General features: G+C 38.6%; 1 pseudogene; it reads right to left on the bottom strand.

The window, feature by feature from the left end:
* Positions 1-13,025: 13,025 nt before the first annotated feature.
* On the bottom strand, positions 13,026-14,040 carry LOC129397891 (small ubiquitin-related modifier 1-like; annotated as a pseudogene).
* Positions 14,041-19,757: the final 5,717 nt, after the last annotated feature.

The following is a 19,757-nucleotide window of genomic DNA, read 5'->3' as shown; positions in this document are numbered from 1 at the left end:
TGTTTTACTATAATCTTATGGGACCACCGTCATACATGTGATCCATTGTTGACGGAAATACCACTACGTAGCACATGATTGTACGTATAGCTTTACATGATTTTTAAATCTTTAATATGAAAATTCTATTTGTATGCATTCTTTAGATAAAGCAAGAAGCAGTTTAATGTATTTTTTAAAACTGGAAGCCAAAATAATCAGCTCCTTATCTACATTCCCATTATAACACTTTGGACTTTTAAAATTTACACATATGGTCTACTTGAATATGCAAGCAAATACATCCCTGCAAAGAAAAGACAAATATTTATGTACAAATAAATAGTGTTTTAGCGAACAGGCACTCAGATGTGAGAGCTGATGTTTTATGGCTTGACTCTTAGCCTCAATAAAACATGCTCAAGAGGCAGCATTTTTCTTTAGGGATAAGTCATAACTTTGCCATAGAGGGCTATTAGGAGACCATTTACTGACATGGGACTGAACCTACAATTCCCACAGAGAAATGTTATTTTAAAAGGAAGGCTAATATAGGAGATTTTCGGGAAAATCCCCCCTGGAGACCTGAAGTTCCCCTGGTGCCAGGCATGTAATGCCAATTTTCCTTATTGAAATAAAGAATATCATGTTGCAGCAATTGTTCTTAAGTGAGATGTGGCATAAGCACATCACTTCTGCATGTACAGTATCTGCAGGTCTCTACTTTGGAAGACTAGTAACATGAAATTGCAGGCTGTTTTTAGAGCTCTTCTGGCTTGCATGAGAGAATGTTTATTTCTTTATCTGTATATGGAGAGACATGTCGTTTAGTTTAAGGTCAAATAATATCTCCTAGGGGGAAGACCTGATTAACTGTCTAATGGGATTGAGTCCTTGGGGGTAGTAAATCAATTTCATCATAAAACTGCAACTTCTGCCCTCTAATGCTCCAGAGTGGTTTTAAAAAGTGGCCATGGCCCTCTCCCCTCCATCAGTAGCTGGACCTGTGATAAGAACTTCAGGGCATAGATTCATCTGGCAGCTCCCTTCTCCTGTCTTCATCCAAACATGGAATCAGGCCCTAGGGAAGTGTATCATTTTTTTTGTCAAGGGACTAAAAGCAATATGGGTAATAACCATTAATTGGACATTGTATTTAATATAGAATAAAGCTGGTAAAACCCTTTGTCTAGTTCCTCTATATCACTTGATCTGCTGAAATTTCTTTTCCGTGCTTTGAAAACAGCCAAAACACAGACTAGCTAGAGGGAAGCAACCTTGATTTGGCCCAGCCTTCTAGCTCATCGGAAACCATGTAAACATGGTAGGCAGGATCTCCAACACTGGGCAGAGCAAATCATCAGTCAGTGTTTACTGAAGAGTGAGCAAGAGGAAATGAGCTAAAGTCACAGTATGAAACTTTGGGTTTCATGTAAGATATAATTGGAAAATATCTTACATTTACATATGGGACTCCGTTTTCCAAATCATTATCTTGTTTGATCCATCCAGCAACCCATCATGGGAAGAAGGGGGCTTATGATGACTGTTAAGTTTACCATAAGGGCACTAAAGAGATTCTTCACTTTCTTCTCAATAGACAAACTCCTTGCAGAGTTCATCTACTCCTATGACTAACATTCCAATAACAACAGCTAACGTTTTTTGAGTGTTCACTATGTGCAAGTTATTCTGCTTAGTGCTTTACATGCATTTATGTAACTTACTCCTCTCAACACCTGTGAGATATACATAGGATGGCATAGAAGTGATAGATAAGACAAATGATGTCCTTTAACTGAAACATCTCTGGGCTCAGAGTCTGATTAAAAGTGCAGGTGCACAGGTAGTATGGCTTACAGTTAACCTAAAGGAAACCTGGAGGCAGCCTGCTTGCCCTTGAAGCCCATCTTCACCTCCCAGTTCTCTGATCTTTGGCAAGTTACTCAATCATTCTTACCTTCCCTTTCCTCATTTGTTTAAATGTGGATTAAGCCTCACTGAGTTTTGAGTGGATTGAAGGAGTTTATACAAATAACCCGCTTGGAGCAGTGCTTAGCACATAATTAGTGCCCCATTAAGTGTCAGTAACATTATTTTTACTTCTTGCTGGATGCCATTGGACACACCACTTTACCTCTCTGAACCTCAAGGTTCTTACCTAAGAAAATACTTATATTAATACTTGTTTACCTCATAGGCTTAATAGGCATAATATATATGACAATGAAAATAGTATTTTAATTATATAATTTTAGAGTGATTTGGTATCATTTTATGACTTCCGAGTTTGTCTCTAGCCCTGACCAGTCTCCTAAGATATACTCCTGAATTTTCTACTGACCATTTTCATGTGGAATGAAAAGGCATTAATTCCTTGATTTATTCTCTAAATAAATACTAAGCAGTTGCTCTGGGCCAAAAGGTGGGACATAGAGAAAAACATGCGGTATGTGTTCTCAAAGAGTTTGCAATCCTGGAGTAGACACACACAAGAAACCAATGTTAACAACACAGTATCCTAAATGTTATGAATGACGAGACTACAGGAAGAAGACTCAGCTTGCAGGGGACAGAGGGACCACAAAATGCCCCACAGGTGGTAGCATTTCAACATCACTATGGCCCAAAACAACCTTGCGGTCGATATAATCATCCTTCCTTTCTCTATATGTCTTTTTTAAAAAATGTGAATTTATATCTGTCTCAAATGCCTTATGATGGCTTGCTATATACAACAGGAACAATGGCTAAGGCCCTTTCAAATAATTTCTTCACGTTGTAACTCTATTAGGGTTGGGCTTAAAGGATATGAAGAATCAAGCAACTCATCGTAAACCTTCAACCATAATTTGTTTGGCAGAGAAAAATCTAGATTCTCTCAAACAGGTTTCAGAAAATGGAGTCTATGGCCATTCTTTCATTAGGTATCTTAATAACTTGATAATTAGCCAGAAAGAGTCATGGAATGATTATTTTTAACACACCTGATATCTCATTCCACCATTTCAGGACTTACCCCAGTGTTTCTCAGTTTCTTTCTTGGAAGTGTCACTAACGGCAGCCAACAGGAGCCAGGTATCCTTACAGGGCCTGGGCGGAGCTTGGGACCATCCACAAGCACAATATTTTTTGAAGTTTCAAGATTACTGTGGATTTTGTAGCCTAAGCCATAAGCTACACATACTTATGTAAATATCCTATTATTTTACATCTTATACTATTTAACAATATAAGATTATTTTCTCTCCAAATCTGGTTTTATTTCTTAGTACTTTTTTTCAGTCATAAAAGCTATGTCATTGTAGGAAATTAGAAAACTATATCAAATTACAAATTTAAAATTAAGTGTTTCTGGCTGGGCATGGTGGCTCATGCCTGTAATCTCAGCACTTTGGGATGCTGAGGTGGGCAGATCACCTGAGGTCAACAGTTCGAGACCAGCCTGGCCAACATGGTGAAACCCCATCTCTACTAAAAATACAAAAATTAGCTGGGTGTCGTGGCGCATGACTGTAATCGCAGCTACTTGGGATGCTGAGGCAGGAGAATCACTTGAACCCGGGAGGTGGAGGTTGCAGTGAGCCGAGATCGTCCCATTGCACTCCAGCCTGGGCGACAGAGTGAGACTCTGTCTCAAACAAACAAACAAAAATTAAATAAAGCTTTTCTATAATATAATTCCCAAACTACTAACCATTGTTGGTGCTTTTCCTTCTAAGTATTGTAATATACAGATATAGATATAAATATATAATTATGTAAATACATACATACAATTTGAAGTCACCTCTGTATCTTTCAGGGTCATATCCTGCTGTTTTTTTTTTTTAACTTAACAGTAATTATTTGATGATTTGGTGCACATTTTGATTTAATGGTGTGATGAGTGTAAAAGTTTAAAGTACAGGATCTATAGCTTGGATTTGAATCCAAACTTAGCTCATTTACTAGCCTTGGGCTCCTCATCTATAAATGGAAGTTAATAATATTGCCTTCTGCAGACAGTTGTAAGAATGAAACGATTTAATGTATGTGAAGTGCTTAGACACAGCCTGGCACAGAGTGAAGGCCTAGATAAGGGTTAGTGCAATTTCTTCTCAATGATTTCAGAAGCTACTTTTGTCATATACTGAATTCCCTTATGTATTTTGGTCTGCTTCCAGATGTTCTGTTTTCTTCCATTGACAGCAATCTATTTAAGTAGCCAAACTACCTTGTTTTACATGTTCTTTATACAAAGAGGCCAAACTGGTGTAGCTAATTCTCTTGATTACTCTTCTTTTTCAGGATTTTTCTGACTATTTTTGTGGTCCATTTTCCACATGAACTTTAGAATAACTTGCTTAATTAAAATACTTTTAATATTTGCCTTTAAATTGCATTTGTGGAGTATCTGAATATATGAGCCTTTACAATGCTCTTATAACTTATTGCTCTTCATTTTCATTATATATGCCTTTATTTTTATCTTAGTCTACTCTATTATAGGGGCTTTTTTCTACCATAGTGGCTCGCAGCTCAGATACCTAGTTATTTCTTAAAAATTTGCTCTCAAACTTGACATTAAAAAAGAGGGAGAAAAAGAGAAACAACATTCTGGCATTTAGAAAACAGCATCTATGCAGCTATGCACCAGGTAGCATTCCCAAGTATGCCCCTTGGAACTGGTGTTGTAGGATGTTAACAGGTTGTATTTTGCAGAAAAAATAAGGGGTTGTGTGATTAAATACATTTAGAAATTCTAAGTTAAACACAACTAAATACATTTTTTACTCTGTAAGAACATCCAGAAACTTTAATATTGGTAATTTTTTTTCTGATTCTCTAAAAGGAGACATATTTTGCATAAGGGCCCAAATTTTGGCTATGTGAGCTTTTCTAGAAGAAACAACTCTTCATAATTAAGCTCCTGGATATACTGGTTTGGGAAACTCTGCCAAAAGGGGCTGCCTCCAAGATTTTGGTACCGAAGGTGACTTCTTTTTCCTCTTTCTATAAGCACTGTTCAAAGAGGTGGACTAATGGTTTTAAAATCTAGGATAATTGATCTTAAATCTAAATGAAATTCCTCTCAGATTTGGTCTGTGGGTTGACTGAGTTCCCCTTTCTGATGATGATGCACATTTTCGTTTCTTTCAATGTCTTTGTGTGTGTTTCAGTGGGAAGTCGGGAGAGAATAAACTGGTCAAATGCTGACCTAAATGAGAAACCTGGTCTCATATTCCATCAGTTACACACTCAACTAACTTAACACTAAGTCTGAATTGTTGACTAACACAGAGCAAATGGTTCCTAAAATTTACAGCGAATGTATTTTTAAAACTCAACATTTGATAGCGATTACTTTTTCTCCTTCAGGGAATTTTTATTATTTAAACAAAACAACAGCCTGCACAAGTATTAGGCAATGTACCAAAATAAAGGGTTTCTTTTTTTCTTTTCTTTTTTCTTTTTGGCAGGAGAGAAATTATTTTCATGTAGTCATTTGTTGGACCTTGGGGTAAAATTATATTTCATAGTTCCCTTGTTCCCAGGCTGTGGTTAAAAAAAAAAGAGATTGATGTCTGAAATTTCAAGTGTATTTGTCTTACAAATTTGTTTGATTCTCTTGAGAATAATTATCTCATATCATTTGAAGGTTAGTAATTCCTTAGGAATGACCCTTCTGTTATAATTAGTAACTTACATGCAGCTAAGAAAAGTGAAAGTTAATGGAATTAGTTTCTTGCATTGCTGTTTTATTAAACTGTTAATCTTTGAAACAAATAACAGTCCTAGAGACACTGCTCAGTGGAGTAATCATGTTTCCTTTCATTTGCTGAGAATAGGTAATGTGGACATAGATGGTAACATAACAATGGTCAGTAAGAAAAACCTCATTATATAATACTAAATCTATATATACAAGGGAAAGGTGTGTCCAATGGCTGTTGGGAGGAACTTCCAATGATTTCTTCTTTCCCAATTTCCCAGACATTAGATTCAAGACTTCAGTGGAACAGGAAAGAAGGAAAAACAAGGGTAGAAAGGAAGGGAGAGGAAATACAAAAAAAGAAAGAAAAAAATGATCTTATAAATGGTGAATCCAGAAAGTCACAATCTTTTAATAAGAAACCAAAAATAGAAAGAAGGAAAAGAAAAGAAAAATTTAAAAAAGACTTAGCTTCATGTAACCCACTCACAATGTTGGTCAATGTATAAGCTAGAAAAAATGGTATGGGAATTTGAAAGAGTCTTCAACTTCCCAACAGAGGATGGGAACAACCTAACTTTGGGACTTTGAATGAAGTGGTTCTTTTCTGAGTCTTAGGTGAAGATTACAGTTTAACGTTAGATCTTTGCATACACTGAGATTTCCCCATAGTCACAGGCTGTTGGTCATATACCCTCAGGACACCAAGAAAACTCTTTAACCCAGCCACAAGATAAATGGATTATTTTTCTTTTTTTACAATTTTTACAAATATTGTTTAATAAAGCAGGTACAGACAACATCCATTTAAAACCCATAGCCCAGGCCAAAAATTACGAATAAAATAAAGAAGAACAGTATTCTGTTGTATTCATTTCTACATGAAAACTTTTTAAATTGCTAATGAGAATTAGAACTTTTCTGGGATCTTCTGACAAGATTTTTTGAGATGGGGTCTCGTTCTGTCACCCAGGCTGGAGTGCAGTGGCATGATCTTGGCTCACTGCAAACTTTGCCTCCCAGGTTCAAGCGATTCTCCTGCCTCAGCCTCCAAAGTAGCTGAGACTACAGGTGTGCACCACCACACCCAGATAATTTTTTTTTTTGTATTTTTAGTAGACATGGGGTTTTGCCATGTTGGCCAGGTTTGTCTCGAACTCCTGAGCCCGAGCAATCCACCTGCCTCGACCTCTCAAAATGCTGAGACTACAGGCATGAACCACCGTGCCCGGCCCTAACAAGATTTTTAAAAAAATCTTAAAATGTCTTTTCTTCAATGAAGCCATCTTTGGAGTTAGCCATTACTCTCACTTTATCTGTCATCTTGACTTCAACCTGATATTCCTCTTCTTTTGGTCCAGACCCTCAAATTTTTGAAGTAGCTTCAAGTTAAGCAAAGGTCATTTTTCCTCAGTCCAGTTCTCTGAAAAATTTCTACCTCCCACTGAAAGTCATAATCCAGGAGTGAAGCCATCACATGCTAGAACTTCAGGGCAAACTGGAAAGTTCTTATGAACCCTTGGATTGGTCAATCTCATTTATCACCAAAAGCCCAAAAACGCATGTTTCTGAGAAAGCTGGTCTCTCTGTGCACATGTGTACTATTTTAAAAGAGGGGGCAATACAAAAGGGATGCGGCTTGATCACCAAAAGTCAGCACAATGAAAACAAACAATAATGGATAATGAGCACTAGAATTCAAATTAGCAGCTGTTTTAAAAAGATGGGTTTCCAAGAGCCAAGATGGCCGAATAGGAACAGCTCCGGTCTACAGCTGCCAGCGTGAGCGACGCAGAAGACGGGTGATTTCTGCATTTCCATCTGAGGTACCGGGTTCATCTCACTAGGGAGTGCCAGACAGTGGGCGCAGGTCAGTGGGTGCGCACACCGTGCGCGAGCCGAAGCAGGGCGAGGCATTGCCTCACTCGGGAAGCGCAAGGAGTCAGGGAGTTCCCTTTCAGAGTCAAAGAAAGGGGTGAAGGACGGCACCTGGAAAATCGGGTCACTCCCACCCGAATACTGCGCTCTTCCAACAGGCTTAAAAAACGGCGCACCAGGAGATTATATCCCGCACCTGGCTCGGAGGGTCCTACGCCCACGGAGTCTCGCTGATTGCTAGCACAGCAGTCTGAGATCAAACTGCAAGGCGACAGCAAGGCTGGGGGAGGGGCGCCCGCCATTGCCCAGGCTTGATTAGGTAAACAAAGCAGCCTGGAAGCTCCAACTGGGCGGAGCCCACCACAGATCAAGGAGGCCTGCCTGCCTCTGTAGGCTCCACCTCTGAGGGCAGGGCACAGACAAACAAAAAGACAGCAGTAACCTCTGCAGACTTAAATGTCCCTGTCTGACAGTTTTGAAGAGAGCAGTGGTTCTCCCAGCACGCAGCTGGAGATCTGAGAACAGGCAGACTGCCTCCTCAAGTGGGTCCCTGACCCCTGACCCCTGAGCAGCCTAACTGGGAGGCACCCCCCTAGCAGGGGCACACTGACACCTCACACAACAGGGTATTCCAACAGACCTGCAGCTGAGGGTCCTGTCTGTTAGAAGGAAAACTAACAAACAGAAAGGACATCCACACCAAAAACCCATCTGTACATCACCATCATCAAAGACCAAAAGTAGATAAAACCACAAAGATGGGGAAAAAACAGAACAGAAAAACTGGAAACTCTAAAAAGCAGAGCGCCTCTCTTCCTCCAAAGGAACGCAGTTCCTCACCAGCAACGGAACAAAGCTGGATGGAGAATGACTTTGACGAGCTGAGAGAAGAAGGCTTCAGATGATCAAATTACTCTGAGCTATGGGAGGACATTCAAACCAAAGGCAAAGAAGTTGAAAACTTTGAAAAAACTTTAGAAGAATGGGTAACTAGAATAACCAATACAGAGAAGTGCTTAAAGGAGCTGATGGAGCTGAAAACCAAGGCTCGAGAACTACGTGAAGAATGCAGAAGCCTCAGGAGCCGATGAGATCAACTGGAAGAAAGGGTATCAGCAATGGAAGATGAAATGAATGAAATGAAGCGAGAAGGGAAGTTTAGAGAAAAAAGAATAAAAAGATATGAGCAAAGCCTCCAAGAAATATGGGACTATGTGAAAAGACCAAATCTACGTCTGATTGGTGTACCTGAAAGTGATGGGGAGAATGGAACCAAGTTGGAAAACACTCTGCAGGATATTATCCAGGAGAACTTCCCCAATCTAGAAAGGCAGGGCAACGTTCAGCTTCCGGAAATACAGAGAACGCCACAAAGATACTCCTCGAGAAGAGCAACTCCAAGACACATAATTGTCAGATTCACCAAAGTTGAAATGAAGGAAAAAATGTTAAGGGCAGCCAGAGAGAAAAGTCGGGTTACTCTCAAAGGAAAGCCCATCATACTAACAGCGGATCTCTCGGCAGAAACCCTACAAGCCAGAAGAGACTGGGGGCCAATATTCAACATTCTTAAAGACAAGAATTGTCAACCCAGAATTTCATATCCAGCCAAACTAAGCTTCACAAGCGAAGGAGAAATAAAATACTTCACAGATAAGCAAATGCTGAGAGATTTTGTCACCACCAGGCCTGCCCTAAAAGAGCTCCTGAAGGAAGTGCTAAACATGGAAAGGAACAACCGGTACCAGCTGCTGCAAAATCATGCCAAAATGTAAAGACCATCAAGACTAGGAAGAAACTGCATCAACTAACGAGCAAAATAACCAGCTAACATCATAATGACCGGATCAAATTCACACATAACAATATTAACTTTAAATGTAAATGGACTAAATGCTCCAATTAAAAGACACAGACTGGCAAATTGGATAAAGAGTCAAGACCCGTCAGTGTGCTGTATTCAGGAAACCCATCTCATGTGCAGAGACACACATAGGCTCAAAATAAAAGGATGGAGGAAGATCTACCAAGCAAATGGAAAACAAAAAAAGGCAGGGGTTGCAATCCTAGTCTCTGATAAAACAGACTTTAAACCAACAAAGATCAAAAGAGACAAAGAAGGCCATTACATAATGGTAAAGGGATCAATTCAACAAGAAGAGCTAACTATCCTAAATATATATGCACCCAATAGAGGAGCACCAAGATTCATAAAGCAAGTCCTGAGTGACCTACAAAGAGACTGAGACTCCCACACATTAATAATGGGAGACTTTAACACCCCACTGTCAACATTAGACAGATCAATGAGACAGAAAGTCAACAAGGATACCCAGGAATTGAACTCAGCTCTGCACCAAGCGGACCTAATAAACATCTACAGAACTCTCCACCCCAAATCAACAGAATATACATTTTTTTCAGCACCACACCACACCTATTCCAAAATTGACTACATACTTGGAAGTAAAGCTCTCCTCAGCAAATGTAAAAGAACAGAAATTATAACAAACTATCTCTCAGACCACAGTGCAATCAAACTAGAACTCAGGATTAAGAATCTCACTCAAAACCACTCAACTACATGGAAACTGAACAACCTGCTCCTGAATGACTACTGGGTACATAACAAAATGAAGGCAGAAATAAAGATGCTCTTTGAAACCAACGAGAACAAAGACACAACATACCAGAATCTCTGGGACGCATTCAAAGCAGTGTGTAGAGGGAAATTTATAGCACTAAATGCCCACAAGAGAAAGTAGGAAAGATCCAAAATTGACACCCTAACATCACAATTAAAAGAACTAGAAAAGCAAGACCAAACACATTCAAAAGCTAGCAGAAGGCAAGAAATAACTAAAATCAGAGCAGAACTGAAGGAAATAGAGACACAAAAAACCCTTCAAAAAATCAATGAATCCAGGAGCTGGTTTTTTTGAAAGGATCAACAAAATTGATAGACCACTAGCAAGACTAATAAAGAAAAAAAGAGAGAAGAATCTAATAAACACAATAAAAAATGATAAAGGGGATATCACCACCGATCCCACAGAAATACAAACTACCATCAGAGAATACTACAAACACCTCTACGCAAATAAACTAGAAAATCTAGAAGAAATGGATAAATTCCTGGACACATACACTCTCCAAGACTAAACCAGGAAGAAGTTGAATCTCTGAATAGACCAATAACAGGAGCTGAAATTGTGGCAATCATCAATAGCTTACCAACCAAAAAGAGTCCAGGACCAGATGGATTCACAGCTGAATTCTACCAGAGGTACAAGGAGGAACTGGTACCATTCCTTCTGAAACTATTCCAATCAATAGAAAAAGAGGGAATCCTCCCTAACTCATTTTATGAGGCCAGCATCATTCTGACACCAAAGCCAGGCAGAGACACAACAAAAAAAGAGAATTTTAGACCAATATCCTTGATGAACATTGATGCAAAAATCCTCAATAAAATACTGGCAAACCGAATCCAGCAGCACATCAAAAAGCTTATCCGCCATGATTAAGTGGGCTTCATCCCTGGGATGCAAGGCTGGTTCAATATACGCAAATCAATAAATGTAATCCAGCATATAAACAGAGCCAAAGACAAAAACCACATGATTATCTCAATAGATGCAGAAAAAGCCTTTGACAAAATTCAACAACCCTTCATGCTAAAAACTCTCAAAAAATTAGGTATTGATGGGACGTATTTCAAAATAATAAGAGCTATCTATGACAAACCCACAGCCAACATCATACTGAATGGGCAAAAACTGGAAGCATTCCCTTTGAAAACTGGCACAAGACAGGGATGCCCTCTCTCACCACTCCTATTCAACATAGTGTTGGAAGTTCTGGCCAGGGCAATGAGGCAGGAGAAGGAAATAAAGGGTATTCAATTAGGAAAAGAGGAAGTCAAATTGTCCCTGTTTGCAGATGACACGATTGTATATCTAGAAAACCCCATTGTCTCAGCCCAAAATCTCCTTAAGCTGATAAGCAACTTCAGCAAAGTCTCAGCATACAAAATCAATGTACAAAAATCACAAGCATTCTTATACACCAGCAACAGACAAACAGAGAGGCAAATCATGAGTGAACTCCCATTCACAATTGCTTCAAAGAGAATAAAATACCTAGGAATCCAACTTACAAGGGATGTGAAGGACCTCTTCAAGGAGAACTACAAACCACTGCTCAAGGAAATAACAGAGGATACAAACAAATGGAAGAACATTCCATGCTCATGGGTAGGAAGAATCAATATCGTGAAAATGGCCATACTTCCCAAGGTAATTTACAGATTCAATGCCATCCCCATCAAGCTACCAATGCCTTTCTTCACAGAATTGGAAAAAACTACTTTAAAGTTCATATGCAACCAAAAAAGAGCCCGCATCGCCAAGTCAATCCTAAGCCAAAAGAACAAAGCTGGAGGCATCACGCTACCTGACTTCAAACTATACTACAAGGCTACAGTAACCAAAACAGCATGGTACTGGTACCAAAACAGAGATATAGATCAATGGAACAGAACAGAGCCCTCAGAAATAACGCCGCGTATCTACAACTATCTGGTCTTTGACAAACCTGAGAAAAACAAGCAATGGGGAAAGGATTCCCTATTTAACAAATGGTGCTGGGAGAATTGGCTAGCCATATGTAGAAAGCTGAAACTGGATCCCTTCCTTACACCTTATACAAAAATCAATTCAAGATGGATTAAAGACTTAAATGTTAGACCTAAAACCATAAAAATCCTAGAAGAAAACCTAGGCATTACCATTCAGGACATAGGCATGGGCAAGGACTTCATGTCTAAAATACCAAAAGCAATGTCAACAAAAGACAAAATTGACAAATGGGATCTAATTCAACTAAAGAGCTTCTGCACAGCAAAAGAAACTACCATCAGAGTGAACAGGCAACCTACAAAATGGGAGAAAATTTTCGCAACCTACTCATCTGACAAAGGGCTAATATCCAGAATCTACAATGAACTCAAACAAATTTACAAGAAAAAAACAAACAACCCCACCAAAAAGTGGGCGAAGGACATGAACAGACATTTCTCAAAAGAAGACATTCATGCAGACAAAAAACACATGAAAAAATGCTCACCATCACTGGCCATCAGAGAAATGCAAATCGAAACCACAATGAGATACCATCTCACACCAGTTAGAATGGCAATCATTAAAAAGTCAGGAAACAACAGGTGCTGGAGAGGATGTGGAGAAATAGGAACACTTTTACACTGTTGGTGGGACTGTAAACTAGTTCAACCATTGTGGAAGTCAGTGTGGCGATTCCTCGGGGATCTAGAACTGGAAATACCATTTGACCCAGCCATCCCATTACTGGGTATATACCCAAAGGACTATAAATCATGCTGCTATAAAGACACATGCACACGTATGTTTATTGTGGCATTATTCACAATAGCAAAGACTTGGAACCAACCCAAATGTCCAACAATGATAGACTGGATTAAGAAAATGTGGCACATATACACCATGGAATACTATGCAGCCATAAAAAATGATGAGTTCATGTCCTTTGTAGGGACATGGATGAAATTGGAAAACATCATTCTCAGTAAACTATCGCAAGAACAAAAAACCAAACACTGCATATTCTCACTCATAGGTGGGAATTGAACAATGAGATCACATGGACACAGGAAGGGGAATATCACACTCTGGGGACTGTTGTGGGGTGGGGGGAGGGGGGAGGGATAGCATTGGGAGATATACCTAATGCTAGATGACGAGTTAGTGGGTGCAGTGCACCAGCGTGGCACATGTATACATATGTAACTAACCTGCACAATGTGCACATGTACCCTAAAACTTAAAGTATAATAATAAAAAAAAAATGAAATAACCATGAAAATAGCTAACTAGCAGCCCTCAGGGCTGCTCTGCCTATGGGGTTGCCATTCTTTTGTTTCTCCACTTCTCTAATAAACTTGCCTTCATTTAAAAAAAAAAAAAAAGATGGGTTTCCAGTTTTCAATTTCATTTTTAACACATTACAAAAACATTTTTAAAGATTGAGGGGAGAAGAAGAATAATAAAAAGAATATCTAAACTGTTGAATGACCCCATTGGTTCCTGATAAATTTCAATCACGTATTCTTCCTCCATTCCCATTTCTTTTGAAATATGATTATCAGCACTTCTCTGACTTTCAAAGAGAAACCCGAGTAAATTCATTGGACCGCTCTTTGACAGTATAATTCTTTGAGTTTCTTGATATGTGTTGTCATTTTCTCTTTGAAGTGAATCTCACTGTTATGCCATCTAATGACTTTGAGTTTAATGTATTTTGTTTCCTTCTTATTCCCCAGGTCCTCAGTTTAAGGTTTTGCCTCCTGGTCAATGGCGACAATGGTTTCACCCAGGGGATCTCCACAAGGCAGCAGCCTCGGATAGGCAGAACCTCACTCCGGGGTTGACAAATCCATCTTCCTTCCCCATGGCACAACACCACAGCAGCCATAAATGAATTCTTTTCCTATGTGTCCTTAAGTTCAAATAAAAATCTCAACTATGGAATGCATTATTCACTGTCGTTTATCTTATGGGTTTCAACAATTTAATGTAGGATCCATAAATAGTTCTAATCATCAGATAAAAAACTAAGACTTAGTAGAAACATCGAATGGATGGCATCTACTTTCATCTCCTACTTCATAAGGGGATGTCCTTTCATGCCAGGTAGGTACTAGCCTGTTGTGCTTAAGCTGATACAGTATTTCTCCAGGTCACGATGGTATCTGGCTGTAGACCCTATCTATTAGGATGAGCTTTTAAAGACCATACATGGGACCTGCATCAGTTGAAGAGTAGTTAGTGAGAACTTTTCATAAAGGACTGGTCCTCCATTTAAAACAAAAGCTCTTTCCCAGGGCAAAATGAATCAGTAAGAAAACTCCAATGTCTTCTAAGAAAAAATCCAGAAACCTGAAGCCTAGATCACTTGCAAATGTTGAATCTGAATTTATATCACCATGTGTTGTGGGAGTCTCATTCTGAAAATTTAAACACTGGTCTTGGGCCTATGAACTTCTAAGGGTACCCAACAGAAGCAAACTGTATGGGAGAATACTCCCATAATCTAGGATGTACTGAACTGCTTTTTAAAAAAAAATCCCTATTAAAGTGGGCTTATTTTATAGTTCTTTTAACATTATTGAACTCCGATTATCCTATTAGTTAAGTCTGATGACTCTCGGTTATTGTGGATTTTTTCCTTATTGCTTTATGGTTTTCTTAGAAGGTACTCATTATTAGTAGGGATCCCTACTAATAATAATAATCCCTACTAATAATGAGTACCTTCTAAGAAAACCATAAAGCAATAAGGAAAAAATCCACAATAACCGAGAGTCATCAGACTTAACTAATAGGATAATCGGAGTTCAATAATGTTAAAAGAACTATAAAATAAGCCCACTTTAACATGGTTAAAAAAACAAAGAAAAAAGTAGAAACCGTAATGAAGTAATAGAATACAATGAAATTAACTAAAACATTTTGAACAGAACCAAATAAAACTTCTACGAATAAAAATGTAGGCACTGAATTAAAAACTCAATGGCTGCATTAAAAGCAAACCAGCCACTCCTAAAGAGAGAATTAATTAGGAGATGGATTTGGGGAAATTATCTAGATAATGGCAGAGAGAGATTCAGAAAATAAAGATGGAACACACAAGAGTTTAAGCAGCACACAGAATAGAAAGCAAAAGTCCAGCATGCAGACAATTTCTAGAAATAGAGAATAGGAAGAATGGTGGTGTGGAACTAAATTATCATAATCCCTGAATAATTTTCATGGACATTTGTTACAACTGTCGTTGAAAAGTAGAGGACATGTGTTTCATGAACAGTTAATGAAAATCATCAGAAGAATGAGAAGACAGCTCCAGTAGAGCTTTCAAGGATACAGAGTACTAGGTTAGCCATTCATCTTTTAGTTTACTAACAAGAGTGAAAAACTTTTCTGTAATACACAATAGTTTCTTCTTTTCATGTTTCCAAGGACTGCTGACTTATGAACTTGAAACCATGAATATTTGTTTTAGGGAACTGCATGTGGTACATTGTTTGTTATTGCAGAGAATCATATTTGTTTACTTCAAATTGTGACTACAGCTTGTGATTTTGATATTTCCCATTTTCTTATTAAGAAAACAACACATTTTCCAACTAAAATAAAAAAGATTCAGTTATTTTAAAGACATTTTTTAGTTATAGGAAAAATATCTTATTCTTCCACAACTGACATGAGTGAAAAGCTGGAGAATATTCTACAATTGACGAAAGACACGAATCCTTATGTTAGGAAGCAAATGAGTCCAGCAGCAGAAATAAGAATTAATGCACACCTAGATGTACCATAGGACATAGTAAAACACCCAGGATACAAAGAAAGCCTTCAAAATGACCAGGATGAAAAATCCAATTACCTACCAAGGAGCAACAATTACAGTGGCATAAAACTTATTATTCATTTATTCATGCATTCTACATGGTCCCCAAATATTTCTCAAACCCCTACTTTATGCCAGACACTATTCTAGGTAGCTTGGGTAAATCCGTAAACGGGAAAGGGGAAGGGGAAAGAGAAAGGGGGAAAGGAGAGAAAGGGAGTAAAGGAAGGAAGAAAAATAGAAAAGAAAGAAAGAAAAATAAAGAGAAAGAAGGAAGGAAAGAGGGATGGAGGCAAGAAGGAAGAAAAGAGGGAGGGAGGGAAGAAGGAAGGAAAAACAAGGGGAAAAAAAGGAAAAGGTCAGAAGTTGAGAGAATAATATCTTTAAATTGAAATAACCTTGTGATAATTAACTTACTAATTGTAGCCTCTGTGATCTGGTTACATTGAACTCAATCTGCCTAGTTTCCTTTTTACTAATATACAGTCCTTACTGGTTGTAATAATTTTCTAGTGCTGCTGTAACAAATTATCACACAATAGTGGCTTAATACAACACAAATTATTACCTTACCTTTCTGGAGGTCAGAAGTCCAAAACCAGTCTCACTCAGCTAAAATCAAGGAGTCATTTTTGTAGGCTGTCTCCTACAGAGGTTCTAGAGGTAAATCTGTTTTCTTGCCTTTTCCAGCATTTAAAGGCTTCCTGTATTCCTTGGCTCAGGGCCCCTTCCTCCATCTTCAAAGCCAGCAGTGTAGAATCTTTCAATCTCTCTCTCTCTCTCTCTCTCCCTGCCCCCCTTTCACTCTCCATCTGTACTTCTCTTCCTTCCTTTTCTCTCCCTCACATGCGCATAACTCTCCTTCCCCCATCACATCTACTCCCCTACCTCTGACTTCCCTGCCTTCTTCTTATAAGGACCCTTGCGATTACATTCAGCACACCTGGATAATCCAGGCTACCCTCCCCCTCTCAATATCCTTAATTTGATACATCTGCAAAGATCCTTTGCTATATAATGTGATATTCACAGGTTCCAGGGATTAGGATGTGGATGTAGACATCTTTTGGCGGGCGGGAGGGGCACTATTTTGTCTTCTAGAGTAGTTGTTTCACTGTCACTTTTGAATAATAGTCATTCTAAAACTCTGTATCCAGCTAAAGTAAACCATTCAAAGAGTGAAGGTAAACCAATATTTCGGACAAAGACAGTTTGACAGTTACAGACCATTGCTGAAAGAATCACTAAGGGCTTTTCTGCAGTAAGAAGAAAATTGAATGCAGAAGGAAGGATTGAGAAGGAAGATGCAAAAATAAAATAAAATAAATATATGCATTATATTAAAACAAACTGGTGTAAAAATACTGGAAGGCAATAATATGGAAGATGAGGAGGAGGCACGGTAGTGATAGGAGTCACAGCACTCCGCGTTTCTTATGCGGCGTGGAGGGAAGGGAGCAAGGTTGATAAACTGCAGAGGTCAATGTTAACATCTGAATAACCTCCAAAAGAAAAAATAGCACTTAAAGAACACAGCAACCCTCAGACTCAAAACATAGCACATGCACCTAACAACATAGCCTCAAAATATAGAAAGCCAAAATAGAATTGCAAGAAGAAATTAATAAAAGTACACTTCTAGTAGGAAGTGTGCATGTATCACACTTCTAGTAGGAAGTTTTTTTAACATACCTCTCTTAGAATCTGATAGACGAAGAAGGCAAAAAAATTAGTAAGGCCATAGGATAGATGAGTAATCCAATTAACAGGCTTAATCTAATGAACATGTATACAGCTCTTTACCCACCAATGCGGTCTGAATTTCTTTGCAAGTACACAAGAATATTTACAAACATTGACTACACAGTGAGGCGAAAGCAAGTGTTAAAAATACAAAATAATCGATATCATTGCTGTCCAATGGACATATAATGTGAGTCATATATATAATTTTATAGTTTCTAGAATCCACATTAAAAATATTTTAGAAAGCAGGTAAAATTAACTTTATTATAAATTATTGTATTGATTATTTTAATAATATGGTGATTATATTACCGGACATTATTTTTATTAATAATATACTTTATTTTACCAATATATCCAGATATTACTGCTTTTTCATATTAAGTCTTAGAGATACAGCACATCTCAGTTTGGATAGCCCCATGTGACGTGCTCACTAGCCACATGTTGCTAATGACTATTATAATGGACAGAGCCGCACTATGTCTTACAGACCACACTCTCCCACCTCAGTGTAATACCTAGAAATCAAATGATAGTTTAAACAATAATGAATTCTGATGCTTGGAAATTTCAATAATAAATTTAAACAAATTGTAAATCTAGACATTTGGAAAATTTAAAAACTTCCTTCAAAATAATTCAAGGACAAAGAGGAAATCAAATGAAAATTATGAAATATTTATAACTGAACAACAATAAAAACCTAGAAGACAAAATGTGGGGGACAAAATGTAAATATCTAGAGACAGGTGTATGACTCATATGGGAACTTGGTATACGACTGAGGCAGCATTTAAAGTTAGGGAAAAAATGGGTTATTCATTAAATGGTGCTTTTCACATGGGAAAAACATATATGATTGGAATCTTGTCTCACACCATACACAGAAAATTATTATTATTTTTTTTTGGAGGCAGAGTCTTGGTCTGTTGCCCAGCCTGGAGTGCAGTGGCTCAGTCTTGACTCACTGCAGCTTCTGCCTGCTGGGTTCAAGCGGTTCTCCTGCCTCAGCCTCCCAAGTAGCTGGGATCACAGGTGCGTGCCACCACGCCGGCTAATATTTGTATTTTTAGTAGAGATGGGGTTTTGCCATGTTGGCCAGGCTGGTCTTGAGCTGGCCTCAAGCAATCTGCCTGCCTCAGCCTCCCAAAGTGCTGGGATTACAGGCGTGAGCCACCATGCCCAGCCAGAAGATGAATTTTTTGTTGAATGGAAGAAAATCTTTCTACTTGGAAAATGTAACAGTCCTATGAACCTGCTTAAATCATGAGTCAAGAATATTAAACGAGGCAAAAGATACTCGCTCTAGCCCCAAACCTTCAATGATTACATTATTCTTTCCCACATTATTGTGTGACATCAGCAGACAGACAAAATGGCCATAACTTATAGCTCCTCATAGGGACCTAGGATTTGTGGACAGGCAACAGGAGACAAAAGTGCTTAGGCTTGGAATTATCTGGAATTGGGTGTGACCTTGGGCAAGAAATAACCTCATTTGTTTAGTCTTGGTTTTCTCAGCTGTAAAACAGTGATAATGATGACTACCTTTCAAGGCACTCATAGGAATTTAAATAGATTAAATGCATCAAGGGCTTAGAAAATATTAATTCACTTTCCCTAAATTGGAAGGTCCAGAGTGTATTGGGGGCATTTGTCCTAGTGCCCTGCATCCTCCTGCAACACTGCAAGGCCTGAGGGGTTCTGTAGTGATATGGAATATCGCAGGGGTGCTCTGAGGTGGACAAGAAGGGCAAGGGCTCTGAAATTAGGCAGACTTGGCTTTGAATCCAAGGTCTGTCTTTCGCCAGCTCTTAGACCTTAGGCAAGTTACTTAACACCTCTCGCCTCAGTATTTACATCTGTAAGCAGAGTTGAAAATAGTTCCTGTGCTGATGGTGGGAATGTAAGTTAGTTCAACCACTGTGGAAGACAGTTTGGTGATTCCTCAAAGACTAGAACCAGAAATAGCATTTGACCCAGCAATCCCACCACTGGGTATATACCCAAA

Source organism: Pan paniscus, chromosome 4 (assembly GCF_029289425.2).
Source record: "Pan paniscus chromosome 4, NHGRI_mPanPan1-v2.0_pri, whole genome shotgun sequence".
Classification (NCBI taxonomy): domain Eukaryota; kingdom Metazoa; phylum Chordata; class Mammalia; order Primates; family Hominidae; genus Pan; species Pan paniscus.
Note: the sequence above shows the minus strand (reverse complement) of the source record. Positions and strands in the feature narration are given on the sequence as shown.